Below are 19172 nucleotides of genomic sequence, written 5' to 3' on the forward strand. Positions count from 1 at the left end.
CACAAGTCCTAAAAAAGAGAAGTGTGTGGACTAACCACGTTAGGCGGTATGAGTGTGACGTCATGGCGCGTTAAGCCACAGATCGTCACATCAGACGTCATCAAAAAAAGTGGCATCACAACCCATGACCACAGAAAGTGGCATCACAAGAAGTAACATCAGATCTTAAGACCTCACACATATGTTGAGCAGTACATTTGAGCAGATTTAACAAATTAGATTTTGCGTCGAGGTTGTGACAACAAAGTGATGCAACCCAACACAAACCCTGGGCCTCAATTTTAACTTTTTTTTAACTCTGCCACAAAGAAATTGGCAAAAAGGAGAAACACGTGGCAGTAAACGTGTTCTACTTTATTGGTTGCAAAGTCTACATTTTCATATGGGTTAAGGCACCTACTGCAAAGACCTTTGTGTACCCAGTAAATCTCAGAGAATAACAGTAATGGTAAGATAACTCTGGGGGTTAGTGCACTTGCTGGAGAGATCTCTGTTTTGTGTAGATCCCAGTTTTGAATCAAAGTAGCAGAGAGGATTAATATGTCTCCTGTAAAGTGCATCATGTGACACGCAGATGACAGATTTATATTTTATGTGGAAGGGTAAGTGGGTTACTGCCTTAACACAGGGATCCTTTTGTTACTTGCAGTTCATAATTGCAGTCCTTCTAATATAGCACAGTGAGCTATGAAGGACATGTGACTCCTACACCTTGTAACCCTCACTGTCTTATGTAACACATCATGTACATTGATTTACACACATGATTTATTGTCACTGTATAATGTGTCTGTCTGATGTAAAGCCCGGAGTGAGATGAGTAGTACTATAAAATAAATAAAACAAAATAGTGGTATTTAAATTGTTATTTGTGTAAAATACAAGGACACACCAACACAGCTGACATTCTGACAGTGCATGCATATATATTTAATACAGGGCCTGAACAAAGTTAAAAGCATGACTCTCTTAAGTACTTGTGAAGTAATAAAAAGCTGTGAGCCTTTGTTTCTCCTCCATTGCATTTGCAGGTAGATGTGAGGCTGCATATAACTCACAGCCAGGACACTCAATCAAAAGAAGGTCTGCTAGCCCCTCAACTTCGGCCTCTGTTATGGACCAGCCGGAGTCTGTAATATGAAAGCCCCCCCTTGCCCAGGGCCGGACTGGGAACAACAACCGGCCCTGGCAAAGTGCTCGGACGGCCCCCCCTCCCCACTCGGGGGAGGGGGGGTTGGAGATGCCGCCGAGCTCCTTGCAGGGGCCGGTTTTTGGCCGATTTTAGTACAGGGCCGATTTTGCAGCTAAATCGGCCCGGTACCAAAACCGGCCCTCACCCGTGCGGCGCACCGGGGATTGCCCGGTGCCCGCTATGGCCAGTCCGGGTCTGCCCTTGCCATCTGCACGTTGCTGCTCGCAATGAAAGTAGACCACGTACAGGCACTGCTGAATGTGTCCCGATGTCTGAAAATTACACCGGTATGAGTTCATGAAATTTCTGTGGGGCCCAACATCTTGGCAGGGGCAACGGTGCACACCCTGTGAAAAAAGTGGGTAGATGCCATCTATGTGTGTGTAACCTCGACTTGTGCCCTGAATATGATGGGTGAGTGAGTCAGGGCCAGGGGTCTTTGATACAGGGTGCAGGCAGCAGTCAGTGTCTTGTGGAAGACGATAGGGAAACGCGGTCTTGGAGGTCAAAGGGCTTTAGGGTCAGAGTGTGTTTCTGGGGACGGTACTAGATTTGTTGTGACAAATGGTGGATGGCGTGCAGCGGATCATGAATAGAAGAGACTTAGGTGCAGAGAGGGGTCTCAGGTAGGGTCTCTGTGAGGATTGCAGAAGGAGGGCAGGATCAGATGCCAAGGGTGTAGACCAGCTATGTGAGTGCCTTGCAGACAGTATAGTGTAAGGGGCAATTCTCTGGGACAGTGGTGTTTGAAGGTCATATTAGGTTTGGGGACACACGGGCATGGGTCACAGAGGAGCGTGTTGAAGTAGGAAGCTTCCACCCCATCTGAGACCATCGGACTCAAAGGCCTGCCTTAGTGGAGGCCGTCAGATGGCCTCCCCAGCCAGTGCTTAGTTTGAGCTAGTGGTTTCCGGTGCTCATCACGGGCACTAAATTGTCAATACCGGCACCTATGCCAGCCTGCCACATTGTGGCACTGTTTATTTAATATAGAGATAAGCACAACAGTAGTTGTTTATGAATTCAATATACAATAGAAAGGACTAATACCTGCCGCTCAACCCATTCTTATAACTGAGGGCCTGGAATAGTCAGAATTGTCACTCTAGTAGGAGTGTGATGGTTAGTAGTTGTGTTGATACTGTCATTTGGCAGCGTTGGCAGGGGCAATGGGTGGTGTAAGATGTAGTGGCTTCCTGACGAGGGCACTGACACTTTTTTTTGTAAACAAATTTAATAGGGGGCAGATTTACAAGCTCGTATGCCACATTTGCGTCACCGCTGCATCCCTTTTGTGACGCAACGGCGGCGCAAAGCCAGCGCCATGCAGGGTATTTACAACGTGACGCATCTGGGAGATGTGTCACGTTGTAAAGCCCTGCGCCACGTTCTGATGCAAGGGAGGGGCGTTCCGGCACAGGAACGCCTCCTAAAGGAGGCTGAGTGAAATCTACAAGATTTCACTCAGTCACTTTTAAGGCCATGCTGCGCCAAAACCCTGCGCCTGCTTGAAGCAGGCATAAGGATTGACGCATCATGTTAGGCATAGGGGCACCCCTAACCTTGCTGAAGCTGCGTCGCGCTTGCGACGCGACTCCAGCAATGCATCACCTTTACGGCAGCAGATGAGTCAAGCATCTGTCTACTCTTACCCCATGGTGCGCCGCATTGTAAATGCGGCGCATCTATGGTGGCGCAAGAGGTGTTTGCCGTAACGCACAATAACTGGCGCATCCCTGCATATGTATGCAGGGATGCGCCAGTTATTGTAAATCTGCCCCTAAGGATTGCTCCCCACCCAGCAGTCTGGCAGCTCGCGCTCCCCTGTGGTCAGACTAGAGTGGATGGGGTCGGGTGGCACTCACTCAAGATCCCGCCATAAGACCCGAGTTCAAAAGCAGCCAACCCAACCATCTCTACCTCTACCAGGGGTCAATAAAAGGAATGCTGTAACGTCACGTACAGTGTCACTAACACAAAATGAGGGGGCGCCCTGCGGAATCTGAGGAGGGCTCATGTGTTTCTCGTATCTCACTGATGTTCAATGGCCTTGGGCTGAATGGGGGCACCCCTTGAAGGTCGTCAGCCCCCCACTCCCTCTCCAAGGGCTGTGGGGCCCGTGTCGCGCCTCTGTGTCACTTACAGCTCCAGCACGGCCGAAACACGGCAAGAATCGCCATCACACCAAATAGGTTATCCTGAGTGCAGGGGCTAAGGTCACCCGAGGTGTGTATAACTGTGGTCATTTTCGTCTGTCTGCGACATGCATTCTATATTGCGACTACAACTCCGTTTGTAGGCTCGCCATGCGCTTTGAAGTTGTCGAAAAGCGACGGGTGAGAGACTTGTCCGTTTCAGGGGAGTCAATGGGGTCTTATTTTCATTTCTAATTTTACTGCATGGGAGAAATAATATTTCATGGTGGAAGACAGATTTTTCTTGTTTTTTAATCCGTCTGAATTGGCGGCGACAAGTTAACTGTTCCCCTGCGTGCTCTCTTAAATCACATACCATGGAGTTTCGTGGCGTGCTGCAGCAGCCACACTGAACCGACGCACACCTCGCCGCCCCTTACTTCCCCACGCCTCGAACTTCCGTTCTCTAATGTCTCACATAATGTTGTTAATGCATCCGGCGGTTTCTGCACTCAGCACCACGCGCCTGGTGTCTGTGCTCTTCTTCATTCAGTGGTTTCCTGCTTCTCTCTTCACCTCCCAGTGTCTGTGCTTCCTGTTCATCTCCCCTAGTGCTTGCCTGGTGTCTCTGCTGCTCTCTACCCAGTGCCAGTTGTCTCAGCTTCACTCAGTGCCTTCCTGATGTCATCCTGTTCCCCCTCCCAATTGTAAAGGAGTTAGCAGTCCAGTAGCTGGGGTGGGCGGAGCTAGGTGGGCAGAGGGGAAGAGGTGGGGACAGGACAGGAAGGGGTTAGTTAGAGTAGGGACAGGGAACTGATAAGACATACTGAATAAAGCTCCAGTTAATACCTAAGATATGTGTCCGTGTTTATTGTAGCTGGATGCTACAACTGGCGACGAGGGTGGGATCCAGTCAAGCCCACTGCCTGCAGAAAGTTTAAAGAGACGCCCTGTCCCCGGCAGCCTCAAGAAAGAAAACGCCGCAGAGACGTGCAAGCCGCTGATGCCCCAAGAGAAGAGGCCAGCCGCAGACTATCTGCTCCCCTTTGTGAGGGAGCCGTGAGGAGCTGTACATCCGAGCGCTGACAGGCTCGAAGAAGAGAGAAGCGGAGCGCGCCGACACGCGACCCCGCCAGAAGCGTGAGCATTGATGGTGCAGAGATCGGAAGCCTACTCCGACTCTGCTGCGTGCCCCACAGCGAAAGAAAAGTGCCCCAGCGTCGAGGACAACGTCCGCCCCGACCGCCCAGCGAGAGCGATCAAGCGCCGGTAAACCCGAGCCTGAGACTCCTCACAAAAGCTGGTCAGCCTTTTGATTGGACCCCGGAATGTGAGCGTGCCTTCGTTGACATCAAACGCGCCGTGGAATCGGCCGACTGCCTCTCCTATTTCAACCCCAGGAGGAAAACGGAAATCACTGTGGACGCAAGCCCCGTAGGCTTAGGAGCCATCCTGGCTCAGTATGACAATGAATCAGACCAGAGGCGGATCATCGCCTATGCCAGTCGGAGCCTGACTGACCCCGAAAAGAAATATTCCCAACCTGAGAAGGAGAGCCTGGCTGTTGTGTGGGCATGTGAGCACTTCCACATCTTTGTATATGGGAAACACTTCACGCTCATAACCGACCATCAGGCACTTGTCACAATCTACTTGAACCCCAAATGCAAGATGCCCCCCAGAATTGAAAGGTGGGGTCTACGGCTACAAGAGTACACTTTCACAATCGTCCACAAACCGGGGAAGGCGGAGAATCCAGCCGACTATATGTCCCGCCACCCCCGAGAATCCTCAGAGACTACGCCTTCCATAGCGGAAGAATACATTCACTTTGTGACTGGTCACGCTCGTCCACCAGCTATTCCCATGCACACCATTCGGGAAGCAACCAACCAAGACAACATCTTACAGACAGTACTGAAGCGTATACAGTCCAACAGGTGGAGGTATCACCCGCAGGAGGAAGAGGAAGACCCCGCTATCAAAAAAGAACTCCAGGCCTTCCGACATGTCGCTGACGAACTTTCTGTAACTGATGAAGGCCTCCTCTTGAGAGATCACAGACTGGTTATCCCGGCGACACTAAGACAAGGAGTAATCGACCTCGCGCACGAAGGCCACCGAGGGGTTGTATCCACCAAAAGAGCACTGAGAGAGCGTGTCTGGTTTCCAGCCCTCGACCAGATGGTCGAAGACACATTAAAAGATTGTCATCCCTGTCAACTGACCAGCCACGGCAACCCACCCGCGCCTCTGCAGATGACCCCACTGCCCGACGGGGTGTGGCAGGAAGTTGCCATGGACTTTTATGGACCCCTGCAATCAGGGAAGTACGTAGTTGTCATCATGGATGAGTACTCCAGATTCCCAGTGGCCCAGTTCATATCATCCACCAGTGCCGCCTGCACCCTCAAGGTACTTGAAGACACCTTCGCGACATGGGGCGTCCCCAAGGTCATCAAGACAGACAACGGGCCACCGTTCAACGGTCATGAATTCAGCGACTTTGCGAAGCACATGGACTTTCAACACCGCAAGGTCACACCACTCTGGCCCCAAGCCAACGGCACCGTGGAAAGATTCATGTCCACCATCAAGAGAACTTTCCAGCAAGCCACCGCCGAAAAGAAAGATTTAAAGTCAGCATTGAATGAAGTCCTCTGCGCCTATAGAACCACTCCACACTCCACAACGGGCCAGTGCCCTGCCACTCTCATGCTTGGGAGGACAATGAGAAATCGGATCCCAACATGGGACGGGGCACTGAGGAAGCCCCTTTCGGATCAACAACACAGAGACATGGCCGCAACTGATCAGCGCCGAAAAGAGAAAATGAAGGAATACGCTGACCACAAGCGAAGAGCCCGGTCACCCTCCCTGAAGGAAGGCGACAAAGTCCTTGTCAAGCAAGAACAGCGCCAGAAGACTGACTGTCACTTCAAGGACGAGCCTCTCACGATTGTACAACAAAAGGGCACCATGGTGACCGCGGAATCATAAAATCGGCGAGTCACACGAAATGCTTCTCACTTCAAGAAATGTCCTCCTGCAGACCATGAAAGCATATCCCCAACCCCCATACCTGAGGGTCGAGACAATCCTGAGTTTGTCGCACCCGACACCGGACATTCATCGGTAAAGGAACCATCCGCTGAGGACATTGTGTCCACACCAGCGAGACCTCGGCGTCACGTGCAGCCTCCGAAGAGACTGATCGTAGAGATGGACTAATCTACCTCTCGTTTGTTACTTTATTAAGAAAGGGGGAGATGTAAAGGAGTTAGCAGTCCAGTAGCTGGGGTGCGCGGAGCTAGGTGGGCAGAGGGGAAGAGGTGGGGACAGGACAGGAAGGGGTTAGTTAGAGTAGGGACAGGGAACTGATAAGACATACTGAATAAAGCTCCAGTTAATACCTAAGATATGTGTCCGTGTTTATTGTAGCTGGATGCTACACCAATGTATGTGAAATGTATATTTATTGTAACACGAATGTTTTTACTGTAACTAACCATGTAAAATGTAAGGTTTATGAATTGTGGTTTTTCTTTTTTTAAATTTTGTATGTGCTTTTATGATATCGTGTGTGTATATCGAAATAAAGCTTTGATTGAATAAGGAAATGTATGTGCGCACTTCTCATCTCCACTCAGTCAGGGCTCTGTTCATCTGCACTCTGACCCTGGGCTCTGTTAATCTCTATTCAGTCCCTGGGCTCTCTGTTCATCTCCAGTCAGTCGTTGGGCTCTCTGTTCGTCTCCACTCACTCCCTGGTGCCTCTGTTCATCTTCACTCTGTCCCTGGGCTCTCTGTTATCTCCACTCTGTCCCTGGGTTCTTTGTTCATCTCCCCTCAGTCCCTGGTGCCTCTGTTCATCTCCACTCTGTCCCGGGGCTCTCTGTTCATCTTCACTCTGTCCCTGGTGCCTCTGTTCATCTTCACTCTGTCCCTGGGCTCTCTGTTAATCTTCACTCTTCCCTGGGCTCTGTGTTATCTCCACTCTGTCCCTAGGCTCTCTGTTCATCTCCACTCTGTCCCTGGGCTCTCTGTTCATCTTCACTCTGTCCCGGGGCTCTCTGTTCATCTTCACTCTGTCCCTGGTGCCTCTGTTCATCTTCACTCTGTCCCTGGTGCCTCTGTTCATCTCCACTCTGTCCCTGGGCTCTCTGTTCATCTGCACTCAGTCCCTGGGCTCTCTGTTCATCTTCACTCTTCCCTGGGCTCTGTGTTATCTCCACTCTATCCCTGGGCTCTCTGTTCATCTCCACTCTGTCCCTGGTGCCTCTGTTCATCTTCACTCTGTCCCTGGGCTCTCTGTTCATCTTCACTCTTCCCTGGGCTCTGTGTTATCTCCACTCTTTCCCTGGGCTCTCTGTTCATCTCCACTCTGTCCCTGGGCTCTCTGTTCATCTGCACTCAGTCCCTGGGCTCTCTGGTCATTTCCACTCTATCCTTGGGCTCTCTGTTCATCTCCACTCTGTCCCTGGTGCCTCTGTTCATCTTCACTCTGTCCCTGGGCTCTCTGTTCATCTTCACTCTTCCCTGGGCTCTGTGTTATCTCCACTCTTTCCCTGGGCTCTCTGTTCATCTCCACTCTGTCCCTGGGCTCTCTGTTCATCTCCACTCTGTCCCTGGTGCCTCTGTTCATCTTCACTCTGTCCCTGGGCTCTCTGTTAATCTTCACTCTTCCCTGGGCTCTGTGTTATCTCAACTCTGTCCCTGGGCTCTCTGTTCATCTCCACTCTGTCCCTGGGCTCTCTGTTCATCTCCACCCTGTCCCTGGTGCCTCTGTTCATCTTCACTCTGTCCCGGGGCTCTCTGTTCATCTTCACTCTGTCCCGGGGCTCTCTGTTCATATTCACTCTGTCCCTGGTGCCTCTGTTCATCTCCACTCTGTCCCTGGGCTCTCTGTTCATCTCCACTCTGTCCCTGGGCTCTCTGTTCATCTGCACTCAGTCCCTGGGCTCTCTGGTCATTTCCACTCTGTCCCTGGGCTCTCTGTTCATCTTCACTCTTCCCCGGGCTCTGTGTTATCTCCACTCTATCCCTGGGCTCTCTGTTCATCTCCACTCTGTCCCTGGTGCCTCTGTTCATCTTCACTCTGTCCCTGGGCTCTCTGTTCATCTTCACTCTTCCTTGGGCTCTGTGTTATCTCCACTCTTTCCCTGGGCTCTCTGTTCATCTCCACTCTGTCCCTGGGCTCTCTGTTCATCTGCACTCAGTCCCTGGGCTCTCTGGTCATTTCCACTCTATCCCTGGGCTCTCTGTTCATCTTCACTCTTCCCTGGGCTCTCTGTTCATCTCCACTCTATCCCTGGGCTCTCTGTTCATCTCCACTCTGTCCCTGGTGCCTCTGTTCATTTCCACTCTATCCCTGGGCTCTCTGTTCATCTTCACTCTTCCCTGGGCTCTGTGTTATCTCCACTCTTTCCCTGGGCTCTCTGTTCATCTCCACTCTGTCCCTGGGCTCTCTGTTCATCTGCACTCAGTCCCTGGGCTCTCTGGTCATTTCCACTCTATCCTTGGGCTCTCTGTTCATCTCCACTCTGTCCCTGGTGCCTCTGTTCATCTTCACTCTGTCCCTGGGCTCTCTGTTCATCTTCACTCTTCCCTGGGCTCTGTGTTATCTCCACTCTATCCCTGGGCTCTCTGTTCATCTCCACTCTGTCCCTGGTGCCTCTGTTCATCTTCACTCTGTCCCTGGGCTCTCTGTTCATCTTCACTCTTCCCTGGGCTCTGTGTTATCTCCACTCTTTCCCTGGGCTCTCTGTTCATCTCCACTCTGTCCCTGGGCTCTCTGTTCATCTGCACTCAGTCCCTGGGCTCTCTGGTCATTTCCACTCTATCCTTGGGCTCTCTGTTCATCTCCACTCTGTCCCTGGTGCCTCTGTTCATCTTCACTCTGTCCCTGGGCTCTCTGTTCATCTTCACTCTTCCCTGGGCTCTGTGTTATCTCCACTCTTTCCCTGGGCTCTCTGTTCATCTCCACTCTGTCCCTGGGCTCTCTGTTCATCTCCACTCTGTCCCTGGTGCCTCTGTTCATCTTCACTCTGTCCCTGGGCTCTCTGTTAATCTTCACTCTTCCCTGGGCTCTGTGTTATCTCCACTCTGTCCCTGGGCTCTCTGTTCATCTCCACTCTGTCCCTGGGCTCTCTGTTCATCTCCACCCTGTCCCTGGTGCCTCTGTTCATCTTCACTCTGTCCCGGGGCTCTCTGTTCATCTTCACTCTGTCCCGGGGCTCTCTGTTCATATTCACTCTGTCCCTGGTGCCTCTGTTCATCTCCACTCTGTCCCTGGGCTCTCTGTTCATCTCCACTCTGTCCCTGGGCTCTCTGTTCAGCTGCACTCAGTCCCTGGGCTCTCTGGTCATTTCCACTCAGTCCCTGGGCTCTCTGTTCATCTTCACTCTTCCCTGGGCTCTGTGTTATCTCCACTCTATCCCTGGGCTCTCTGTTCATCTCCACTCTGTCCCTGGTGCCTCTGTTCATCTTCACTCTGTCCCTGGGCTCTCTGTTCATCTTCACTCTTCCCTGGGCTCTGTGTTATCTCCACTCTTTCCCTGGGCTCTCTGTTCATCTCCACTCTGTCCCTGGGCTCTCTGTTCATCTGCACTCAGTCCCTGGGCTCTCTGGTCATTTCCACTCTATCCTTGGGCTCTCTGTTCATCTCCACTCTGTCCCTGGTGCCTCTGTTCATCTTCACTCTGTCCCTGGGCTCTCTGTTCATCTTCACTCTTCCCTGGGCTCTGTGTTATCTCCACTCTTTCCCTGGGCTCTCTGTTCATCTCCACTCTGTCCCTGGGCTCTCTGTTCATCTCCACTCTGTCCCTGGTGCCTCTGTTCATCTTCACTCTGTCCCTGGGCTCTCTGTTAATCTTCACTCTTCCCTGGGCTCTGTGTTATCTCCACTCTGTCCCTGGGCTCTCTGTTCATCTCCACTCTGTCCCTGGGCTCTCTGTTCATCTCCACCCTGTCCCTGGTGCCTCTGTTCATCTTCACTCTGTCCCGGGGCTCTCTGTTCATCTTCACTCTGTCCCGGGGCTCTCTGTTCATATTCACTCTGTCCCTGGTGCCTCTGTTCATCTCCACTCTGTCCCTGGGCTCTCTGTTCATCTCCACTCTGTCCCTGGGCTCTCTGTTCATCTGCACTCAGTCCCTGGGCTCTCTGGTCATTTCCACTCTGTCCCTGGGCTCTCTGTTCATCTTCACTCTTCCCCGGGCTCTGTGTTATCTCCACTCTATCCCTGGGCTCTCTGTTCATCTCCACTCTGTCCCTGGTGCCTCTGTTCATCTTCACTCTGTCCCTGGGCTCTCTGTTCATCTTCACTCTTCCTTGGGCTCTGTGTTATCTCCACTCTTTCCCTGGGCTCTCTGTTCATCTCCACTCTGTCCCTGGGCTCTCTGTTCATCTGCACTCAGTCCCTGGGCTCTCTGGTCATTTCCACTCTATCCCTGGGCTCTCTGTTCATCTTCACTCTTCCCTGGGCTCTCTGTTCATCTCCACTCTATCCCTGGGCTCTCTGTTCATCTCCACTCTGTCCCTGGTGCCTCTGTTCATTTCCACTCTATCCCTGGGCTCTCTGTTCATCTTCACTCTTCCCTGGGCTCTGTGTTATCTCCACTCTTTCCCTGGGCTCTCTGTTCATCTCCACTCTGTCCCTGGGCTCTCTGTTCATCTCCACCCTATCCCTGGTGCCTCTGTTCATCTTCACTCTGTCCCTGGGCTCTCTGTTCATCTCCACCGTGTCCCTGGTGCCTCTGTTCATCTTCACTCTGTCCCTGGGCTCTCTGTTCATCTTCACTCTTCCCTGGGCTCTGTGTTATCTCCACTCTGTCCCTGGGCTCTCTGTTCATCTCCACTCTGTCCCTGGGCTCTCTGGTCATCTGCACTCAGTCCCTGTGCTCTCTGGTCATTTCCACGATGTCCCTGAAGCACAGACACTGGGAGGTGAACAGAGAGCAGAGAGGCATGGGTGCAAACTCCGGTGCAATTGCCCAAGCCACAGTGACCTCTCCTGGCATACAGGGCCGCCGATTAAGGCGGACACAAGTCTCGACGCTCTGACAACATTAAATTCAACAGTGGCTCCCTCAAGCATACAGGGTCACTGCAACAAGACGGTGCAGGCCTGGTGCTTCCTGAACTGCGCTCACTACATGTTTCAGGTCTCAGTGGCCCTCTCCTGGCATTTGCATATGGGAGTCGCTTGTTTGCTCCTGCACATGGGCAACAACCTGATGCATTCACAGCCATTTTCCTCACTCCTCGCTCGGGGAGTCCTCTTGGTAGAACCCCTCATTAGACCTTGCTCCCTCCAATGCACTTTTCTTCCACACAGGAGACACTGGTCTTTTTAAGCAGGTAGGCGCTGGTGCTCCAGGCTCCAGGGCAGGTGATCTTGGTTTCCCTGGGTGATGTCCCCTCACCCAGCAGGGAGACTAGCAGGCTTCCTCCCCAGTTCTGGTCACAGGCAGAAGCCTTGCAGATCTTAACCTTCTCACACAGCCTGTCTGGCCTCTTGGCAGATGACAAACTTTTAGGTCTTTACCTTCCCTTATAGTCCATTTCCAGAAACCAAATTTGATTTCGTGTCGGAGTCTTTGAAGTTTTATGTGGGGTTTCTGCTTCTGTTGAAGAGTACACTTTTCTTTCTCTTATTTCCTCTTGAAAGGATGTCTGTCGTAGCAGGAAATACTCCAAAGCTGATTGTCCTACAACATTGGCCATGCAAGTGACCAGAGTACACACATGGATGTCAGCCGCAGCCATTCATGCATCAAAAGATTAATCCTGGGCTCCCAGCCCTACTGTTTCTGATTCCCTTATCAGCCCCATCTCCTTCCAGAGATGTGTCCAGGCCCCTTCCTTGTGATCTATCACTCAATCAAAGAGCAACCTTTTGAAGTGTAAAGGGGAGTCTCTTTCTACCATCATCCAGTATGTGTCCGACCCAGCTCACAGGAATGCAGCCATACACAAATCTGTTGGGGGGATTCCTCTACTCCTCATGTCTTTATCAGGAAGGCCTGGGCTTCCCAAAATAGAACCCAGGTTCCTTTGTACCATGTACCATTACAATCACGTACATTCTCAGCATACTTACTGTTCAGCACGAATACCTCTATTTATTGTGCCCTTACAGGTACCCAAGCATTCAGCACACACATATAGTCTGTGTGCACTGTTCAGCACTGACCCTTTCCTATATTTAACCAGGGTGTATTCCGAAACACATGCAAAGCCAGTACACACACTCACTATGTGCGTACTGCACAACTTTTCACCGTCATGTATTGTACTTCATGAAAGCACACATTCACCCAGGACAAGCGATCCCTGCGCACGCACTGCACAGCACTACATAAGCGCAATCCGTGAGACAGGCCTATATCATGGCGCACCCACATGATCAGTGTTTGCCTATGACAACAAATTAGCATTAGGGATCCAGACAACTGTACTGATGGGTATTAAGGGAAGGGCTACCCGTCTCTTACCATGCAGAGAAGTTTTCTTTCCCAACACCCACCCTGTGCATATGTTTCTTGCTCATCTCCGCTTAGTCTCTGAGCTTTCCATTCAGTGCCTGGAGTCTTTGGTCATAGTCATCCAGTGACTGGGATACTATCCTGTCTCCACCTGGGCATTCTGTCACCTTGATCCAGTATGTGGGGTCCAAATTATCACACCTAGTGCCTCAGATCCATGCCCATCATTCACCTGCAGCACTCAGGCTCCTTACTCATCTGCACCCAGTGCCTGGGCTTGCTGCTCATCCTCACCTAGTGCCTGAGGCCCTACCCATCTCCAGAGTCTGGAGTATCTGCTCACGACTGTGAGAAGTTGGCCTGGCATATGATGTCCACTATTCAAGTGGGCACCTTGCACCAGTCCAAACTACCCAACCTTTATAGAAAGCTATCCTAGTGGTAGCTGTGGAGAGCAGCCTTCAGACCAAGTCTAGAAGGAATGTAAAGCAGCGTGTTTTACCAGTCTATAATCCCTTGAATAATCAAATGAAAGTACACCACACAAGATATATATCTAAAATATATGTATTTACTCTAAACACAACCCCTCTAGTCGCTTTATGAGGCTAGAGGCAAAAGTACAATACAAGAACTTAAATAGCACACAGTAAACTAGCACAGTATACGTTTTGCCCTAGTGGCCTCACAAACCATATACTAAAAAAATGGTATAAGAACCACCTGAGAAGTGAGGCCTAAGGCCTGTATAACCGCTCGGGCAACCAGGAACCACCCAAGGTAGGGACGCAGGAGACCTACGGGGGACGCGTGCAGTGTCCAAACACAGCTGCGAATCACCATTGACTTCTATGGAGAAATTTTACGTTAGAGTTTTAAAGTTTAAGCACACTTAGGAGTGGACTACCGGGAAACCCCTTTAGAACTAGACACTTCGAGAGTCAAGACCCACGGGAGCACCAAAGTACTCGTGTTACCTAACCCAAGGGAAGCCAAGTGCATAGGTGTCTTTTCGTGTCGGGTTTTGGCGTCGATTCCAATGAGAGGTGCAAAGAAGTGCTGCCAGTGTGCAGGAGAAAAGTGTCCAGATAGATCCAAGGGTGGATCAGAGATCTGAAGAACCTGAAAGCTGAGGGGACAGAGTCTGGGCACTAGCCAGTGACCAGGATGGTCGACCGGAAGATGCCAGCCAATGTCGGGTGCTTTAAGGTGAGGTAGATGAAGCTTGACTCTTAAGCCACGAGGCCCAGGAGGCGTCGACGACAACCAAGAGCTGTCCCACGTTGGATGTCCAGTGCTGCAGCGTCGGTATCCGGATTGGACCCAACGAGCCTTGACAACAGCAACCCACGCAAGATGACAAGATTGGCTTCGGTGCAGACCAGCAAGGTCAGAGGGACTCAACCTTTGGAGGGTGTCAAGGCACGTCTGGAGCAACCAGGAAAACCCAAGAATCAAAGGATTGTCTTTCATGGGGACCCACCAGTCGACGGGTATAGGGATCGCGAAGGTGACTCGAGCTGAAATGCTGAAAGCGGGCCCGTGCAACACTCGTGGAGTGTAGGCTCACAATCTTCAATGCAAAAGGTGCTCAGTGCCTGGATTTCAAGTAGCCCAATGCACAACTTCGAGAAAGCTCGGGAAGTTGATGCATTAGCAAATGTGAGGAGTTCTGGAGTTCTGGTCCCACGTCTCTCAAGATAGCTACAGGTCTCAGCTTCGCTGGGGACTTGTTTCAGCCTCGGAGATTTCTGGAAGTCCATGTCCTGTGTCGCAGATTCTTCAGGATCCGTCGGGAGCCTTGAAAATGCAGACCAGCAAGATGCTTCTTTGGTGCCTCTTTGAACAGGGGGTCACTTCTTCACCCCAAGGCAGATTTCTTCCGTCTTCCAGTCGATATGGAATGTCGAAGGTCCAAGATTTATGTTTCAGAGTTTCGTCCAGGGTAATCTAAATTCTCAGTGACTGGGTTCCTATTCTCATACCAAGTTTAGGGGTTGGACTAACTCTAGGGTCCCACCTATGGGAGGACCTGGGGAGGGGGTGGTTACACCCCTTCCCCTCTGTCCAGTTTCGCACCAGAGCTGGGGCTGGGTGCCCCATCAACCGGTTTGAACTGGAAATGAATTGGGCACCTTATGTGCCCCAGGCAGTGTCTGAAAAGCATTCACTGAATGCAACCCACCCAGCCCCAATACACTGAAGCCTGTCTGGGGCGATGCTGGCACCTCCCTGGACAGGAAACCTATTGTCCTGGCCTCCCCTGCCGGAGTTTTGTCCACCAGCAGGAGGTCAGACTCATGTCTGTGGCAGCAGCATCCATCTTGTGATGCTGAGGCTCTTTTAAACATTTACCTGGTAAGTAAGTGTGTACATGTCTTCTCCCTCTAGAAAGGTGGAATGCTACCCCCACCGATAGAACTGGTAGGGGGAGGGAGTAGTATTCCAATGTGTTTGACACCAAACACAACATGTTTTGATAAAGCCACTCCAACCGTGAGGATTATAATGCACTTAAGAGTATATGGTATGGCTATATCATTTAACAGCTATAAGGAAGGGATTCCGAAAGCTGTAACGGGGCTCAGCTCATGCCAGGGCACCCTCTCACACAAAACCAAGCAGTCTGCCTTCAGGATTGTCAAGGCCTGCCATAGGAGTGACTTATAGGTTAATATGTGTCTCTATATATAGGTAGATATAGGTATACTATATCTAAGTAAGGCGGTGGCGTCACTAGAGTTGGTGTCACCCAGTGCGGTAACTCATGGTGTCACCACCGGAAGGCTGTTGCAAGCAAACGCGCAGGAAAAAATCAGCATGCACATCCAGGTAATGCAAATTATTTCTTTATTATGTCCTTTATTAAGGCTCAAGAAGTAAAGGAGCCCACAACAGTGTGACTTGCGCCTTCGAGAGCCCCGGGTGAAGACCGCCTCAACCGTCTCGCAAGCCACATTAAGTAAGCTCCAACCTCCAGCTGATTTCAAAACACAGCATAGATCAGAGGGCATGAGACCAGCACGTGGGCGAAGGTGAAGCAAACCCACAGGTGCAACAGAGGCAAACCCTGGTTTGGGTTTCCCCAATGGCCTGAAATTATTTGCGTGTTTCTTTCAGACAAAAAAGTTAAAACAGCGACCGTCTCTTTCAATGCACTTCAACTTTGACTTAGAAAAACACAAGCATATTAAATTTTGAGGTTTTGATTTGACTAGATTTCACATATTTTTAAGATTACTGAGAGTAATGGAAGCCAACAAACTTTCAAAAGCCACTAATAACAAAATACTGTAACCAGAAGCACAGCTTTTCATGTTCAACAAAAGACATATCGACATTAATAATTAAAAAGTATGTGCCGAACGTGATTATCTAAACTGTATCTGGCAAAGATAAAGAACAACACAACCATAATCATGCCACTCAATAAATGCTGCTAGATTATCAGTATGAATGTATTTGTTTTTAAAAAATCCACTTACTACTGCAAAATCTACAAATGCTAAATCTGCTGTTGCACAAAATAAGGCATGGAGCTGAGGATAGTCTTTATTTTTACATTTGCATAGCAGGTGACACATTCTGTCGCAAAGCATTGATAAGTTGTATACATGCTAGTGAAATAAAGGGAGACGTCCATTACATGTTCCGTTTCCTTTCATATTTTATGTGGGTCGCAAAGTCTGCTCTGCAAGTCAGTCACTTTGACATCTTGTTTTTTCATCTGAAAATGTTTTGCGAATGGCACACCCACCATGCCACCCCTCTCTGACAAATGCGTGTCAGTGTGCTGAAGTGCGAGCCGAGGTGGGTGCTGTTGGGATAGGATTTCCTGTGAACTTATCAGGATTGTTTAAGGGGTGATGACAGTACATATGATGGATGAGGGTGAAAATGCTCTCTGGGGGTAGGGGGGGGGGGCTCAGTGCTTCAATAGTGTGAGAAGAGTCCTGTTCGGTTTCATAGAAGCCTGTGGAAACAGTGGCGTAGCTGTGGAGGCGTCAGCAAGTGCAACTTGCCCAAGGTGAGTTAAAAAAAAAGTATTCTCGCTCGTCGTCTGTCGCCTAACCGGCACCATCCCTCCTGACCTCCAGGTGTCACCCCATGTGATGGTGTCACCCGGTGCGGTCCGCACCCCCCGCACCCACTTAGTGACGCCACTGAAGTAAGGGGTGCTTACAACACCTTACCCAGGCTGCAAGTGCAGACCTGTGATGCTAATGTGGAAGGTTTCCCAGGGGTGGCATAATACATGCTTCAGCCACTGGTAGGCCTCTGGGGTACCTATGCCCTTGGCACCTAAGGTACCATATACTAGGGACTCATAAGGGTGACCCAGTAACCAATCTGGTATGTACCTAAAGTACATACAACCAATTTAGAGAGAGCTAGGCTGTGGTCCTGATTAGTGTCGTGTTGTACAGTGCACGACCGTTAGGAACTGCGAGGGACACAAGCAGAGGTTTGGAAACACTTCTTTATTTGTATTGCTGCTCGGCCAGTCTCGTCACGTCCGTCCTCGTCATCGTCCTCTCATCTACCGACCTCTTCCTGTCCGTCCACAGGAAGTCATGTCCAGTGACCTGGTCACTGCCCTGTGACCCACAGGGTCCTAATGCCCTACGTCAGTGGTCATCACATCTCCCCCTTTGTCACAACAAAGTCTTTGTCCCACGTACAAATTCTTGGTACACTACGTACACCGTGATGAAAAGAAAAGAGAAGAGAAGAAGATATAGATAGATAGATAGATGTATGGAGAGAGAGCAAGAGAGAGAGAGAGGGAGAGAGAGAGAGAGAGAGAGATAGAGAGAATGAAAGAGAGAGAGAGAGAGTCTCTACATTTCTTCTAATAGTCTTCTTGTCTTCTTGCACTCTCTTCTTGGTCTTTGTTCTCTGCTCTGTTCTTGTCCTCCGCTTTCCACTTTCAGTGATGTTGTCTCTCTGCTGGTTCCTTGCTCTCGTTCTTCCACTTTTGGTGTTGTTGTCGCTCTTTCCCCCTCTTCCACTTTGAGCTCCTTGAAGTGGGAGCTGTTTCTTGTTATTCTGTGATGTTATGAAGCTGCAGTCACCATTGAACCTTTTACTCCATTCACAACCAGCGGATCTTTTGAAAATGGGCTGTCTGATTTCCTTTGCTGTTTCTGTCTCACCACCACCAGATTTCCTTCATTTAACTGGTGTTCAGATGCATTTCTCCTTTTGTCAGCATATTCTTTCATTTTCTTTTTAGCTTGGTGATCTCTTTCTGCGATGTCTCTTCTATCCGTGCTTGCCGTTGCTTCTATTTGAGGTAGCCTTGTCTTGCTGGCTCTTCCTAGCACCAGTTCCGCTGGACATCTACCAGTGGAGCTGTGAGGGGTATTCCTATAGTCTCTTAGCACTTGACACAGTGCTTGTCCAATTGATATCTGTGTCAACTTTGCTCGCTGGATGGCTTTCTTGATAGTCCCCATGAATCGTTCTGCCATTCCGTTGGCCTGTGGCCACAAAGGAGTTATTTTCCGATGTTTGATCCCCAGGTATTCCATGAATCTACGAAATTCCTCTCCAGAAAATGGAGAACCATTGTCTGTTTTCAGTGTTTGTGGTGAGCCCCAGGCGGCAAATATGTCGTCTAGCACTGGTAACGTGGCGCTTGCCGACGTCGACGATACTTCTCTCACTATTGGGAACCTTGAGAATTCGTCGATGACTACTAGCAGGTATTTTCCAGTCTCCAGTGGCCCATAAAAGTCTGCTGCCAACTCGGTCCATGCTGCTGGTGGCAGTTCCGACATTTTCAATGGTGTGGGCTTGGCAGGTGGTCCTGTTACTTGACAGGTAAGACAGTGCGATACCTCTTTCTCCACCATGTTGTCCAGTCCTGGGAACCACACTTTTTCTCTCAACATCTTCTTCGTTGCTATGATGCCTCGATGCGATTCATGAGCTAGTTCAACTGTTCTTTTTCTCAGTCGATGTGGTATTACAATTCTTGAGCCCCTCATCAGGACTCCGTTTTCTGTTTCAGACAGCTCTTCGCCTATTTTTTTAAATGCCAGTAGTTCCTCTTTATTGACCCCTTCCTCTGTGAGGGTGTTGCTGTTGATGTGTCTCCATCTCTGCTGCCGCACCACCGTTCCGATTGCCTTCATTGTCGGGTCTCCTTGTGTTTCTCGCTCTAGTTCTTCACTTGTTATCGATGCCGGAGTGTTCTGTCTCACGATGAAGTTCAGATATTCTTCTGCCATCGTGGTGCCACCTTTGTGATGGGGGAGCGGGTGTCGTGACATGTAGTCCGCTGGGTTTTGGTCTTTGCCTGGTTTGTGGACAATCTTGAAGGTATAGTCCATCAGCCTGATCCCCCATCTTTC

General features: G+C 50.3%; 1 protein-coding gene across 2 annotated transcripts in view; it reads left to right on the forward strand.

Annotated features, from left to right (window-relative positions):
* Positions 1-19172, forward strand: part of LOC147701469 (cathepsin D-like) — a 269811-nt gene that overhangs the window by 652 nt on the left and 249987 nt on the right. The gene's annotated exons all lie outside the window — the stretch shown is intronic.

This window comes from Lissotriton vulgaris, chromosome 7, assembly GCF_964263255.1.
Source record: "Lissotriton vulgaris chromosome 7, aLisVul1.2, whole genome shotgun sequence".
NCBI lineage: Eukaryota > Metazoa > Chordata > Amphibia > Caudata > Salamandridae > Lissotriton > Lissotriton vulgaris.